Source organism: Lissotriton helveticus, chromosome 11 (assembly GCF_964261635.1).
Source record: "Lissotriton helveticus chromosome 11, aLisHel1.1, whole genome shotgun sequence".
NCBI lineage: Eukaryota > Metazoa > Chordata > Amphibia > Caudata > Salamandridae > Lissotriton > Lissotriton helveticus.
In genome coordinates this window covers 100,450,755-100,464,849 of record NC_136072.1, presented here as the reverse complement: position 1 = coordinate 100,464,849, position 14,095 = coordinate 100,450,755, and positions in this window count along the sequence as shown.

Sequence of the window (14,095 nt, the reverse complement as noted above, 5' to 3'; positions counted from 1 at the left end):
TGGAGACCCCGCGGAGTGACTCGGCGACCCATGGTGTATTGCTTTGAAGTTTCGATTTTAGGATATTTGTTACCCACATAGAGCTACCTTCATACAGGTGTTATTTCGTCATTTCTAAGAAGTTCTCCATCTTATTAGATCACACGAAGGGTTTTGCCTGATTGGATCATCATTAGTTCTAATATCACCCTGTCCTGAGGAGGCAAAGATTGGTTGGAAGGCCGAAACGCGACCGCGTCAACGCTTTCCATAAAGAGGAGTCTGATCTAATCTTTAAATGAAAGTGGAATTATATTCATTGACACGTTCCTTACATTTCGGTTCTATATTCCTTTTTGTTGAACCAATTATGTCTGACTACCTCGATGGGTACTTCCTAGAACAAATAGGAGGGCACTTAGCTTTTGCCTTAATTTTTTCTGGGTGAAAAAGGAATTCTTTTTTGATTACGTGTTTTTTGTACAAATCTGGTGTATTTTTTTTTTTATATATATCTGCGTACATATGTATGTATATTTGTTTATAATACAAATTTGAAATCTACAGAAATTAACGGACAATAATTCCTTGTGATTACGATAAATAAAATATGTAATCACGTCTTCAAATAATCGTGATGGTGTCTATATTTATAGCGTAGCGGACGAGTGGACAAGTGTCCCTAATATAGGAGAATTAACAGTCCCCTATTATTTAATTATTTATGTATCTATTCCTCCTTTTCCATTTTTCTAGTTTGCTTGGAACCCTGGTCTATGACAAAGTACTCCTCCAGACATTCTCAGAAACCGGGACTTAAAAACCCTTTGGCTCCAAAGAACTAGGGAGGGCCAGGCAAACCTGTCAAGGCAATCCAAAAAAATATGTCTTTCTGCAGGGCTAAAAATTCAGGTTTCCTTTGCTCTGAAAAGTTTAACATCATCACATCTGATTCAGCTGGACCTCACAGAGAAGGAATCTAGCCACCTAGTTCCGTAGGTGGCTACAGCCTGCTTCCTTCACCTGCTGGAGGAATCCGAGCTCTAAAAAAGTGACTAAGTTCAAACATAGAAATCTTCACCAGACCAAGTTGCCAAAAATATCCTACATGCGAGGAATCTTCCTTGGGTGTGAAATTTGATTGTCTCCCACTCAGAGCTTTCCTGCCAAAAGTCAATGGGACCTCGTTCAATGGCTATCCGATCTTGCAGGCCCCTTCTCGTTCACAGCCTGCAGCCTTGCCCCGCTGAAGATTTTGGACTTTCATTTTAGAGACCATGGGTCATAAGTAGGTAATTTCAAAATACAGATTCCTAAATAAGGAATTTTACCGAATCGGTATTTAGGAATTGGTATTTCCTATGTACGTAATAATTCGGTAAATATTACCGAATCGGCAGAATTCGGTAAATATTTACTGATTCGACAACACGGATCGGTTTTTCCGAATCGGTAAATACCGATTCGGAATTTTAAAAGAACAGCAATTGAGGGATCAACCAATCCTGTGCAACCACCACCCCTCCCAACCAGGAAGTGGCCACACCCAGGCAGGTGCACACAATCAGATCCTTCTGGAGAGGCTGTGAGTGCAGAGGAGAGAAACAGAGCCACTGACTGAACTTTTCCCTGAAAATCTTTCACAATAGCCAGCCAGGACACAGAAAGAGAAGGAGGGGAAAGCAAAAGGAAACTTAAATTCAGTCCAAAGGAACTGCAGGTCCTTGTGGAGGAGGTAGTGAAGCAGTAGACAAAGCTGTTTGGAATGCAGTCCCTGCAAGTTGCAGAGTCAGAAAAAAGAGAAATGTGGCCCGGAATCCAGTCTCAGGTAAATGCCATCGGAGTGACCCCCCGGGACATTGATGTGCTGAAGAAGCGGTGGTATGATCTCAGGATCATCACCAAAAAGAAGATGGCTGATCAGAGAAAACAATCCAGCCAGACAGGAGGAGGAAGGAACATGGCACCTGCCCTGACTGAACTGGTGCAGCTCGTGGAATCCACGTTAGAGCCGGAAAGTGTCTGTGGAATTGGTGATGCAGACAGCTCTGCCAGAGCTGCTTTCAAACAAGGTAAGAAGCATGCATAGCATTGTGCAACCCCCTTCCTCTATCCAAAATCCCCCATTGGGCTATGTGTATCCCACTCCAGTACAGGTTTTGGTTCAGACCAGCAATGCATTATGGGAGATGTAGTCAGTGAAACCCCTATCATGCCAGGAATTACACTGAACAACAAGGCATGTGAGACACATCAGCTATAAGCAGGCAGAGGACAATGAGAAAGTGTGCCACAAATGTAATTTTTAATTATTGCAATGCAGGCCAGCTGGAACACTGAGCTAATGTACATTTTCTGTCCACAGGTGAAACATCGCACAGGACAGCTCAGGACAAGGGAGAGAGGGCACCCCGGAAGGACATCACTGAGAAGGCCAGTACGAGTGCAGGGCACACAACACCACCACAGCCAGCCTCACCACCACAGCCAGTCTTACCACCACAGACAGCCTCACCACCACAGCCAGCTTCACCACTAAAGCCAGCCTCACCATCCGCAAAACCACCTGCAGTGGTTTGACCTAGGAGGCGTGCAGCTGTCAGACCACAGGAGTTTGAGTCCTCCTCAGAAGACTCCGGGGGGGAACATCTACTGTGCCACTGGATGGCAGCAATGCTGGTTTGCTGTCCACTGCTGAGGGAGCACCCACAGGTGCCAGACACTGCCGCAGGGCTCGTGAGAGCAGTGCACCTCCACAGGATGATAGCCATGGTGTCTTCAGAGGGCTGGAGTCGACCACAGTAAAGGTTCAGCGCCTACAAGGAAAGGCAATTCAGTCAGTCCAGCGACAGATGAAGCGCCTAAACATGAGCAACATTGGTAAGGGTATTAGCTCAATGGCTGAGGGAATGAAGGAGATGGCGGAGGGCATGCTGGACATGTCCCATTCAGTGATGCTGCTGTGCAGCAAGATGGACGAGGACAGGCAAACACGGTGCAGGGAGAGGCAGTAGTTTGAACGCCATACAAGGGCAGTGAACCGCTTAGCTACTGCCACATCTCTGCTATGCAGGCGCTCCGTGTTCATGCAGGAGGGGCTGGCACAGTGCAGCACTGATGTCTCAAGGGGGCTGGTGAGGGTAACCAGTGCGCTTGAAGTGCTGCTGACAGCACATTCGGCCACTACTGGTGCTGTGGAAGTTGTGGACTATTATTCAAGAACCATGGGTCCTTAGCTTTTTAGATAACACAAAAAAATGATGAAATATAGGCCATAATCGGGAACTATATTTTGTCATTGTCCAGCCGGACAGGACGTTTATTTTCAACAATGTAAGTCTTGTGGTTCAGAAAATAACAAGGCACAATCCTGTACCAAGAAAGAAAAGAACACAAAGAGCAAAGAAGAATTTCCAGAGAGTTGGAAAACAGGCAAAAGAAAGAGCAAATGTTGGCCACTTTTCAAATCAGTGTTACATTCAAGGTATGCCAAACAACTGCCAAAACACAACAGGATTCAACACAATGGTTTAGGTTGTGAAGGCAATCTACAAAGTCGACGTTTCGATCCCTAGTGCTCAATTAATTGGGACCATCATCAGGACTGACAAATTTACAGTATTTGCCTGTCAGAATAAAATATTTACAATTTTTTGACAATTTTTTGACCGCCTGTAGAAATAAAAGGAGGAAAAAGCGAGAAGAAAACTGTTTTTAGAAAATAAACAATTTTTGACAATAAAAGAGTGTTCATTAGACCTGAAGGTTGTTGGATCACCTGAGATAACAAACTCATGTACTCGGATTCGACTTACTAGTGCTTACACATGTGATACACTCGTGGGTTTTTTTTTTTAGGTAAACCGACGTGGTAGTGACTTGTGAAAAGCTTTATGTACTTTTATAAAACAATGCCTAATTAAGAATGTTTCTGGTCGTAAAAATAAACATTGACGCGAGCAGTTATTATGAAAAAACTCTCCGTGTTTAACACATGCAGTCGGCATCCGTTGTGGGGTGATCGGAGGGGCGGACAGTGTGGAGGGAATGCGCTTACCCTGAGTCGGCGGACAATACCGACCCTGTACGGGGTGGTGGGGGGGAGAGATGTGGGTCGTCCACCTAGAATAAAACGGGGAATTTAGAATGAATTGCTGCTAAAGACGGGGCTGAGTGGAGCCCAGGCTCAGGGACGCGAATTACCTTGAAGGGCTAGTCAGGTCCGTGCTCCGCGTTGGGTAGCCTTGGACTGCTTTAATTATTATCGTTCCCTGTAGGGAAACGGGTTGTGGTCAGGAGATTGTTCTACCAAAAATTAAACACACTATAAGTTAAGTGAAAAGGAACTCTCGCACTGCGGGTCTGGGCGGATTCTTACCTTAAGGCGAGGTTTTATCCCTATGTCGCGATCGGCATAGTGGAGGCGAGTGGAAGACAATGTCCGGTACACCGCTGGATACTCAATGGGAGCCATTGCACTAAAGTAGGCGTGCAAGGCGTCGGTGGGGAGACGGCACCAATGGGCGCCATCTTGGAATGGGAGTGGATGGCAGGAGCTAAGCGCCATGTTGGGTGGGTCAGTGCGCGGCAAGGCAATTTGGCAGCCCTGTCCTACGAAGGTGGGCAGGGGAATGACGGAGCGCCATCTATAAGATGGGATCCCGTGGGCTAAGTATGAGCGCCATATTGAGGGGTCAAGACAAACAGTGACATTTGTGCAAATAACGATATTTACAAGGTGAACAGGTGCTTAGTTATTGTGCGAGTGCCAATATATTTGGTGACATTCTTTAGAAAAACTTCTCATTGTGTTTGAACACTACATAATTTGTTAGAGCAGTAAACGATTCATTATCAATATTGGTCAGACGGCGAATTTAGAAAAGTGCAGTAATTATTTAAGTCATTCAGAGGAGACTTGTCCAATCTTCTAGCCGATTTAGGCCATTCCGAATGGTATCAAATTGAATCATTGTTCTTAATTCTTCCTTATTCAGTAGCTGACACAGATTACCACCTCTTGGAGGAAGTTTCACGACTTTAAGGATGGACCATTTGATGTCATTTTCAGTGTGTCCCACCGCATTGTAGTGGTCCACCAGGGGGGCATTTGCAGTCCTGCATCTAATGCGGCTCCTGTGTTGGCAGATTCTGGTCTTTACTTCTGCGTCGTTTGTCCCACGTAGAGTTTGGGACAGGGGCATTCAATAACATAAATCACATTTGATGTGTTACAATTTGAAAAAGATCGTCTTTCAAATGTGATGTGCTGGTGAGTGAATTTTGTGCCCTCCACCGTGAAGTCGCAAACATTTCACCTTCCACATTTAGCATGTCCTATAATGGGTGGCAAGTCCCAAGCTGTTTCAAGTGTATCAGCCTCACCATCCGCAAAACCACCTGCAGTGGTTTGACCTAGGAGGCGTGCAGCTGTCAGACCGCAGGAGTTTGAGTCCTCCTCAGAAGACTCCGGGGGGGGAACATCTACTGTGCCACTGGATGGCAGCAATGCTGGTTTGCTGTCCACTGCTGAGGGAGCACCCACAGGTGCCAGACACTGCCGCAGGGCTCGTGAGAGCAGTGCACCTCCACAGGATGATAGCCATGGTGTCTTCAGAGGGCTGGAGTCGACCACAGTAAAGGTTCAGCGCCTACAAGGAAAGGCAATTCAGTCAGTCCAGCGACAGATGAAGCGCCTAAACATGAGCAACATTGGTAAGGGTATTAGCTCAATGGCTGAGGGAATGAAGGAGATGGCGGAGGGCATGCTGGACATGTCCCATTCAGTGATGCTGCTGTGCAGCAAGATGGACGAGGACAGGCAAACACGGCGCAGGGAGAGGCAGTAGTTTGAACGCCATACAAGGGCATTGAACCGCTTAGCTACTGCCACATCTCTGCTATGCAGGCGCTCCGTGTTCATGCAGGAGGGGCTGGCACAGTGCAGCACTGATGTCTCAAGGGGGCTGGTGAGGGTAACCAGTGCGCTTGAAGTGCTGCTGACAGCACAGTCGGCCACTACTGGTGCTGTGGAAGTTGTGGACAGCTTGGAGATGGCCAGTCGGAGCATCATTACCCCCCTCCCCCCGTAAAAGACACCCAGAGGAGCAGCAGACGGCACGAAACTGGCACTGGATCCACAGCCAGTGAGGACAGCCAGCTGATGGCATCCAGCACTGTTGTGCGTGGCCGCAGACGCTGATGTTCATAACTGAATTGGGTGAAGTAACCCATGACTTCCATCAAGGGATGTCACATATTGGGCTTGCAAGTTTGGCAGTTTGAGTTGTGGCGTAGTGCCCAGATATTAAAACTACGTCATCTACATACAACAACAGGCTGTGTCTCGTTACTTACTTAAAAATAGTTGCTTGTGATCTCTGCCTGTCTTAGTCTCCCATCTGTTGCTGGCACTACTCCTGCTGCATTGGGATCTGGCTGTGCAAGTTCATCATCATTGTCCTCAAAATAAGTTAATTCTACTTCTGTACCTTTCTTTGTGGCAAGGTTGTGCAGCATAGCACAGGTAGCAATGATTTTGCAGCAGATGAGGGGTGTGTACTGACGTGCGCCTCCGCTTTTGTGGAGGCAGCGGAACCTGCGTTTCAATAGTCCAAAGGTGCGCTCCACAATGTTGCGTGTTGATTCGTGTACCACATTGTAACGTTTCTCACATCAGGTTGATGGGTTTAGGTAGGGATTGAGGACAAATGACCGCACAGCATATGCGCTTTCACCTATGTAAGAAAGAGAGTGCCATTAGTTACATACACCAAAACACATTCAGCTGCAGTATCTATCAGGGTGTGTCACAGTGATTTACCTAGCAGGTATCCTTCCCCAAATTCTCCCACAGCCAGGCGTGTGTAGATCCCACTCTTCTCGAAGATGTAGGAGTCGTGGGTGCTCCCAGGAAATGTGGCCACAATGTCAGTGAATATGTTGCCAGCATCGCAAATTACCTGCACATTTATGGAGTGGGTGGACTTTCTGTTCCTGTAGATGTACTCAGTGGCTGCAGGTGGGCAGATTGGAATGTGTGTCCCATCAAGACAGCCTATGGCGTGCGGGAACTGTGCCATCTGGTAAAAGTCTGTCTTTTCTGCCGTTCCGCCTGTGTGTTTGGGAAGCTAATGTAGTGATACATTCTCTGCATAATGGCCTCCAGGAACTTTCTAAAGAAATGGGACAGGCAACTCTGAGACACCCCGCCTACCGCAGCTATCACCCCCTGGTAACTGCCAGATGCAAGTAGATGTAGGCTACAGAGCACCTGCACATGTGGTGGTATGGCGTGCGCCCTTGGTGTTGGGTGCTCAAGGAGTGAGTGCAGGTCCCTTATCAAGTCCAGGATGGTGTGGGGTGTAGCCGGTTCCTTTCATGTATCTCAGCCTCAGTCTGTTGGAAGAGTGTGATGCGCTGTCTATAAATGCGCTCCTCCTGTCTCCAGATCCTCACTCCTGCTGCCTGTAGATGTAGCCACCTTGCAATCACATAGTAAGCCGCCATGGTGATCCCACTGTTGCATTTTGGGATTGCTTATATACACTGTTGATGAGTACCACCTGCTTTCAGTCAGTGTTAATTACCAACTGTTTTTACTGTTTCTTATTTACTGATTCGGTACATAAGAATTTGGTAAATACCGATTCTGTAATTTAGAATTCGGTAATGATGAATTTGTATTTACCAATTCATAATTACCGAATCCTTATTTTTGGCCTCCTACATCTCAATTGCCTAAATACCGGTCGGTAACGGGAAATCTACAGAATTTCGTCCGTTACCGACCAGTATTTAGCTACCTACATATGGCCCTAAGAATCAATGCAAAACCTGGTTTATTTAGCAAACCTGCAATTCATCAAAGTTGGCCTCACATTTCGCCTATGTGTCAGTTTACCACGAACAGTTGACCGCACTTGGTCATTCATGCTTTTTGGTTTTTTTTATTTAAAATACTAAACATACATATCTCCAGTTCCACTTATTTGTGTTATGTCATATTGGTGGCATTTTATCTATTAAGTGTATTTTTTTTTTTATTGGCTTGAGATATTTTTTGTCTTGTATTTTTACTTTATTACTATTACTTCATTAATACTTCATAAGTTGCCTCTAAGTTAACCCTGTCTGCTCTGTACTATAGCTTCCAGGGAGTTGCGGTTTATTTGCTGACTTTAGTGGGTCACCCTGACAAGGACTGTTATTACTGCTCGAGGTCAATAGTTACCATCCTCAATTAATACTACCATTCCTTACAGAGATCAAATGCAATAGTGTGTTTTATGAAGTTAGGTTTCATTTTGAAATCCGTGCCTCTCTCCATTTGATTGAATTGTGATGCGTTAAACAAATAAATATCTGAATTCTATAAAGATATCTGTTTATTTAATACACTCCCCAGATATTATTTGTACATCTTCTGTAGACTGTTTGGCTTGCAGTTCATGAGCTTGCATTGACTTTCAAATAAGGCAGGTTGCAGCGGAAACACTCAGGTGGCGTTTAAGATCAAGTGCACTGTCCTTGCCAGATTTTGAATAACATTTTTGCCTACCTGAATTTAAAATGACTGCTAAATGGAAGAGTTCCCATATATATATGTCGGGAATTTAAACAGATATTCCCTATATTCATAACCAGAAAAGCCATTTATTCTAAAGTACTCAATCCTTGTGACCTTCAGTTAAGTATGATTGTCATTCTTTGAGTAATGTTTCAAGTATTGATTGATGTCAGGAAGTACCTCAATGGTCTGTAATTCCATGACCTATTGATAGTTTTGCTCATCTCCTACACTGAATTATATTCTATGCAGTGAAGAAGATGAGTATTCTTTGTTTGTTATTCCCTTAGGGATCTCAAATTTCAATCCACACCCAGGGTAGATGTAAAATGTCCTTTTCTTTGGGATGTGTGCCAACCACAACATGTTGTCTAATCACTACTGCAACAGAAGGCAGGAACCATACCTTATTATGCTATGGTCATGGGGCAACAAAATGCAGCGGGATCTGTTCTCCCAGAACTTTGTCAAAGCAGAATGCAGGTCACCTTCTGTATTATCATACTTACACTTGAAACAAAGGGTCAGAACAAAGGGCTTCCACCATGTATTAGTTGTATTTATTTTGCATTATTAACATGGATTGATTTGAGGTTTTAGTGTGTGAAGAAATTTGCTTCAGGTGATCTAAAAAGTAGGCCTCAAAGATGATTTAATCATGAAGAGAGTATTGTTTTCCACTTGTTTACATACACTTTTCTGATTGCTCGATGTTTTCTTTGGTGGTTTGGGTGACAGAAGGCCAGAACCCAAACTCTGTTCCACAATAAGTCTAGGGACATATTGAATGTATGTCCAATTACTTTAAGAAAATTACATTGTTTTAGTAAATCGTTCACTTTGTCTTGCTCTTTCACCAGCAATTATTGTTTAACAAGCATTTGCAGTGCCAATAGATCTGACTTATGATTGAAAGTGCATTTAGTGTCAATGATTGTTTTAGGCACTCAATAAGTGTTTATACATGCGCTCAGTCAGTCATCTTTGCACCCATGGTTCTATTGATTCTTCCATTGACTAATTTTTGCATTCACTCTCTGACACAACCACAGTAAAACACAGACAAACTCAACAACATATGAAAGATAGATTAAAAGAATTTGAGTTGAAAAAATAAACATGTTGCCAACTAGATCAAAGTGAAACTAAACATAGCTGAATGTGTCCACCTTGCAAAGGTATTGTGAGTAGCCTTTGTTGTTTTAAAGTTCCAATATGGAAATCACATTTAGAGCCAAAAAGGTTGGGACATCTTTGATTAATAAAACGAGACACTGCGGATAGCAGAATTCAATAATGGTCTCCTTGTTTAGAGGAAGGGGCCACATGGAATGTGCCACATGGCAGATGAAATGAGCAGCAATCAAGCGGCCCATTAACACCTCCTGAAGTGCTGTTGTATCCTCTGAAGGAACAATCAAATAAACAGAAGAAACAAAAGAAGAAACTATAAAACGAGTACAATCAAAACAAAAAGACTGTCCAACCAGTTCAAACACTGAAGCATGCTCATTTTCAAATGAATGTACACATCTGATCAGAAAATGGCATCATTCGCAGGAAAAAAAAGAGCCAAAGACTGATGTGGACTGAACCATAACCCCATCCATTACCGAAACACCAATTGCAAAACAGAACTGATCCAAAGGCTTTCTATGTCTCCATTTAGATATACATTTATATACATGGATGTATGTATTATTTAATTATCTTTTATTACAAGATCCGTTAAGATCACAACAAAAAGATTCCAGCAAGAAGAATTACAGTGCAATCTTCTCCCCCTATTGTTTGTAAAAGGCAGTAAGCAACACAAATCCTTCTCTGTAATTTTGCATTATAAATAATTAAGTCTATATCCTGTATCAATGCATTGTCACCATCACCAAGGCATACCTACTACACCATTTGTCAGGCCCCCCACAAGGCAACCATCAGATATATGCAAACAATTACAAATATGTACAAAATACATGTCTGAAAACACTATAAAATCTATCTTAATGAATACCATTGTGCTAAACATCTATCCCCATGGTTTATTCGGGTGAAACACCAATACCAAAACCCTTGCCCACTATAGTAATCTGTGAGATTTCAAGAAACAAAATACCTGCCTACATGCTTTACTTCAGTGTAACAACAATCAGTCAGTAAAAGCATAGGGTTCCATAAAAAACAGATAATACCTATGAAATCTGGCATGACCTTTCTCAGTGAACAATGGAAGACTTTCCCATTTACAATTGTCAATACACCCTAACAAATACTTGCCTATTTAAACTCATGTACACTAGCAGCAATTATTCATACAATTTTAAAATTACAATTTTGTAGTAAATTACTGCTTGCAAAAAAGTATGTAAACTCCTCTCTACAGGACAAGAATAATCACATTGAAAAGCTCAGTGTTTGTTACAGTGGTTGGTGGGTGCTGGCTAATGCCGAACTATGGTCACCTAGCATAATATATGAGATTACATGTACCAAAAAATACCTGTAACACAATGTGATAACAAACTGTCAAAGGTTCACTGGTTTTGACAAATGTTTTTCATAATTAATAACAAATAAGTAGCATTTCTTGGATTTTTCAGAATGAATGTGTCATTTTACATGTGAGGAAGAGCCCCTGGCTTGACAGTTCGGTCTGGACTGTTCCCATGAGGCACAGGGTCAAGACTGATTTGCATATAGCTCTGTCTGAACTGGGGTGACAAAGTGAGCTAAAGAATGATGATGGATTCAACCCAGATCTGTGACTGGGGGTGAGTGTCTGAAAAGTTTCAGCGCTCTGTCCATCATCACCTTGTGTTTGCTTTGCTCGCTTCTCTACTCCTCCAGCATAAGGGAGAGTCCCTCATCCCTAGCTTCTGGAGTCTAGCTGGGGTCCAATATGTTTTATGAATAGACCAGAGCCTGGCTTGTGTTATGGCGGGGGTCATTTCAAGTTCTGCTGCCAGGTTGTTATATTAAGGTGTAGTTTGTTGGATGATTGGATGTGTGATTCCCAATTTTTAATTAATAATCTCAAAGATGGACCTTTGTATGTATCGAGGACTTTATACTGGAGGGAGTCAGTATGACCTCTCATTTTAAGGGCATTTAACAAGGTTTGCAGGTCTGGTGGGTTTTTTGAGGGAGGGGTAGTTTACCCGGAACACGTTTGAGACATGAACATTTATAGAAGTCAATATTCGTTAGGTCAAATTTTGTTTGTAGGGTTAAAACAAAGGGGGTAGGGTTGGCTTGGGAGCCCACATTGCGTATGGTATTAGTTCCCTTATGGGCCCAGGTAGACCAAAATTGTGTTTTCCCATCAAGTTTAATCTGACAGTTTAACCCTGTATTCATTGTTGTAGCCGCCTGCCAAGCAGAAGGAGTGAGGATGTAGTGTCCAATAAAGTTGCCTGTAGTGTTCCAACGAGAATTTTGATAAGTTGGGAATAGTGAGAATGGAGCTAAGGGGTAAAGGTGCAGTGAAGCCAGTCTCGAAGTTGAGCCATGGAGGGGGGTTGGGTTCATGTGGTCTCAGCCACAAAGAGTCCTGGGAAATTAGAAAAACCTTTTTGTGTGTGTGGGGGGGGGTTATCTGGGGTATATATACCACCAAAACATGTATTCCTTTTCTGAACTTTTATGGAGATTCTTGCTTTTTTATTTTGTTCAAAATGAATTCTGAAATAGCAGTATCCACTGATTTGAAAAAGGTAGTGGAAATGGAAATGAATATCGGGATCATGCCTGAAATTAAATTAATCAAGGTATCTATCATCATTTTTAGTATGCTCACACAACTCCACCATATGGTATGCTTTGGAGACCACGTTGAAAAAATGTCTATACACTTTAGAAAAGTTTTTTGTTCATTGAGATCAACAGATTGTTTAATGTCTGAAGAGAACCGGATTTCCAAGTATTTAATGGCTGGCGGTTGCCATTTTGATCCAAGATTGCCAATGACAGCAGCTGTGCACTGTAAATTTAATAGGAATGGCTTGGTTTTATCTTTATTTAGGGAATAGCCCGCCACTTGCAAATATCTGTCTATTTTGAACATGAAAATTGGAGTGGCCTGGGGAGCATTCTGTGTGAATAATAAGATATCATCAGCATAGGCGGCTACAATATGCTTACTTGTGTTAAAGTGAATACCTGTCATTGCTGGGTTTCTCTGAATGTGGAGATTAGTGGCTCAATTACTAAGAGAAAGAGTAAGGGAGATAACGGGCATCCTTGGCAAGTGCCTTTTGAGAAAGTGAATGGTTGGGATAAATTGCCATTAACGCTTATTCTAGCAGATGGACCTGAGTAGATGGCCCTAGACATCTATATAAAATTCTTACCAAGGTGATATTTGTGTAGGGTGGCATGAGGAAAGGGTCAAGAGACCTTGTCAAAGGCATTCTCTGCATCAAGAGCTAAGGCTGCAGTTGGGGAGTGGACTAGTTTGGCTTTTTCTAGAATGTAGCAGAAGGTCCTGATGTTAACTGCATCAAGTCTGCCCATAAGGAAGTCCGTTTGATGGTTTGGAATCAGTTGTTGGATAACTGCATCAAGTCTATGCGCAGTAATTTTCACCTAAATTTGCAATCAATATTAATAAGGGAGATTGGTGTTGTATTTTTAACATTTAGATGGTCTTTCCCTTCTTTAGATATCACTATGACGGTAGTTTCCGTGGCAGACCCAGATATGAGGCCTTTGGAGGAATATTAGTGGAAAGTTGCATGTGGGGGCCCTGTCACTTTGTGGGCAAAGGTTTTGTAAAGGTTTTATAAAATGTAGCTATGTAGCCATCTGACCTGGGGGCTTTCCCCATTTTGAGGGAGCATATAGCCGCAACAAACACTTCTACAGTGATGGGTTTGTTGCTAGCTAAGAAGCTTGCAGTGATAGTGTAGGAAGGTTAATGAAATTGAGGTATTGGTTGATGTTGGTGAGAGGAGTGTAGGCATTTAAGTAGTATAGTTCCTCATAGAAGCACTTAAATGAATCAAGAATGTCTGTGGTGGATGTGGTAATCTCTTCATTCTGTTTTTTATGGCCACTATAGCAATTATTTTTTGGCATATTTTACATAATTATCTAGCACTTTACCCGGTTTGTTGTTGTTACTGAGCCCACCTGCTTGACTACGTCAATCCATTTTTGGGCTCTCTGACTCATGATTTGATTGTATCCATATTGTACAGAGTGTTGTTTGGGAAGCCACAAGGAGCCCTTGGATTGTCTGAGTTGGTTTTTGAGATTTTGATTGGAACATTCGAGTTCCTTGAGTCGGCTAGCAATGTCCTTGTTTTTTAGGGAGGCAATCTTATTCAGTTTCCCTCTCAATGTTGCTTTAAGGGTATCCCAATGAATAGTGGGAGATGTGTCATTTGGGAGATGGTCATTGCGAAAGTTTTCTATGGCTATCTTGATCTCTGCTGTTATTGGGGTCATCGAGGAGGTCGTCATTTAGATTCCATTAACGTCATGGCAGTGACGTTACAGATTTATTGGATTGACACACATGCATGATCGGAGACCAGGATGTGCTCAATT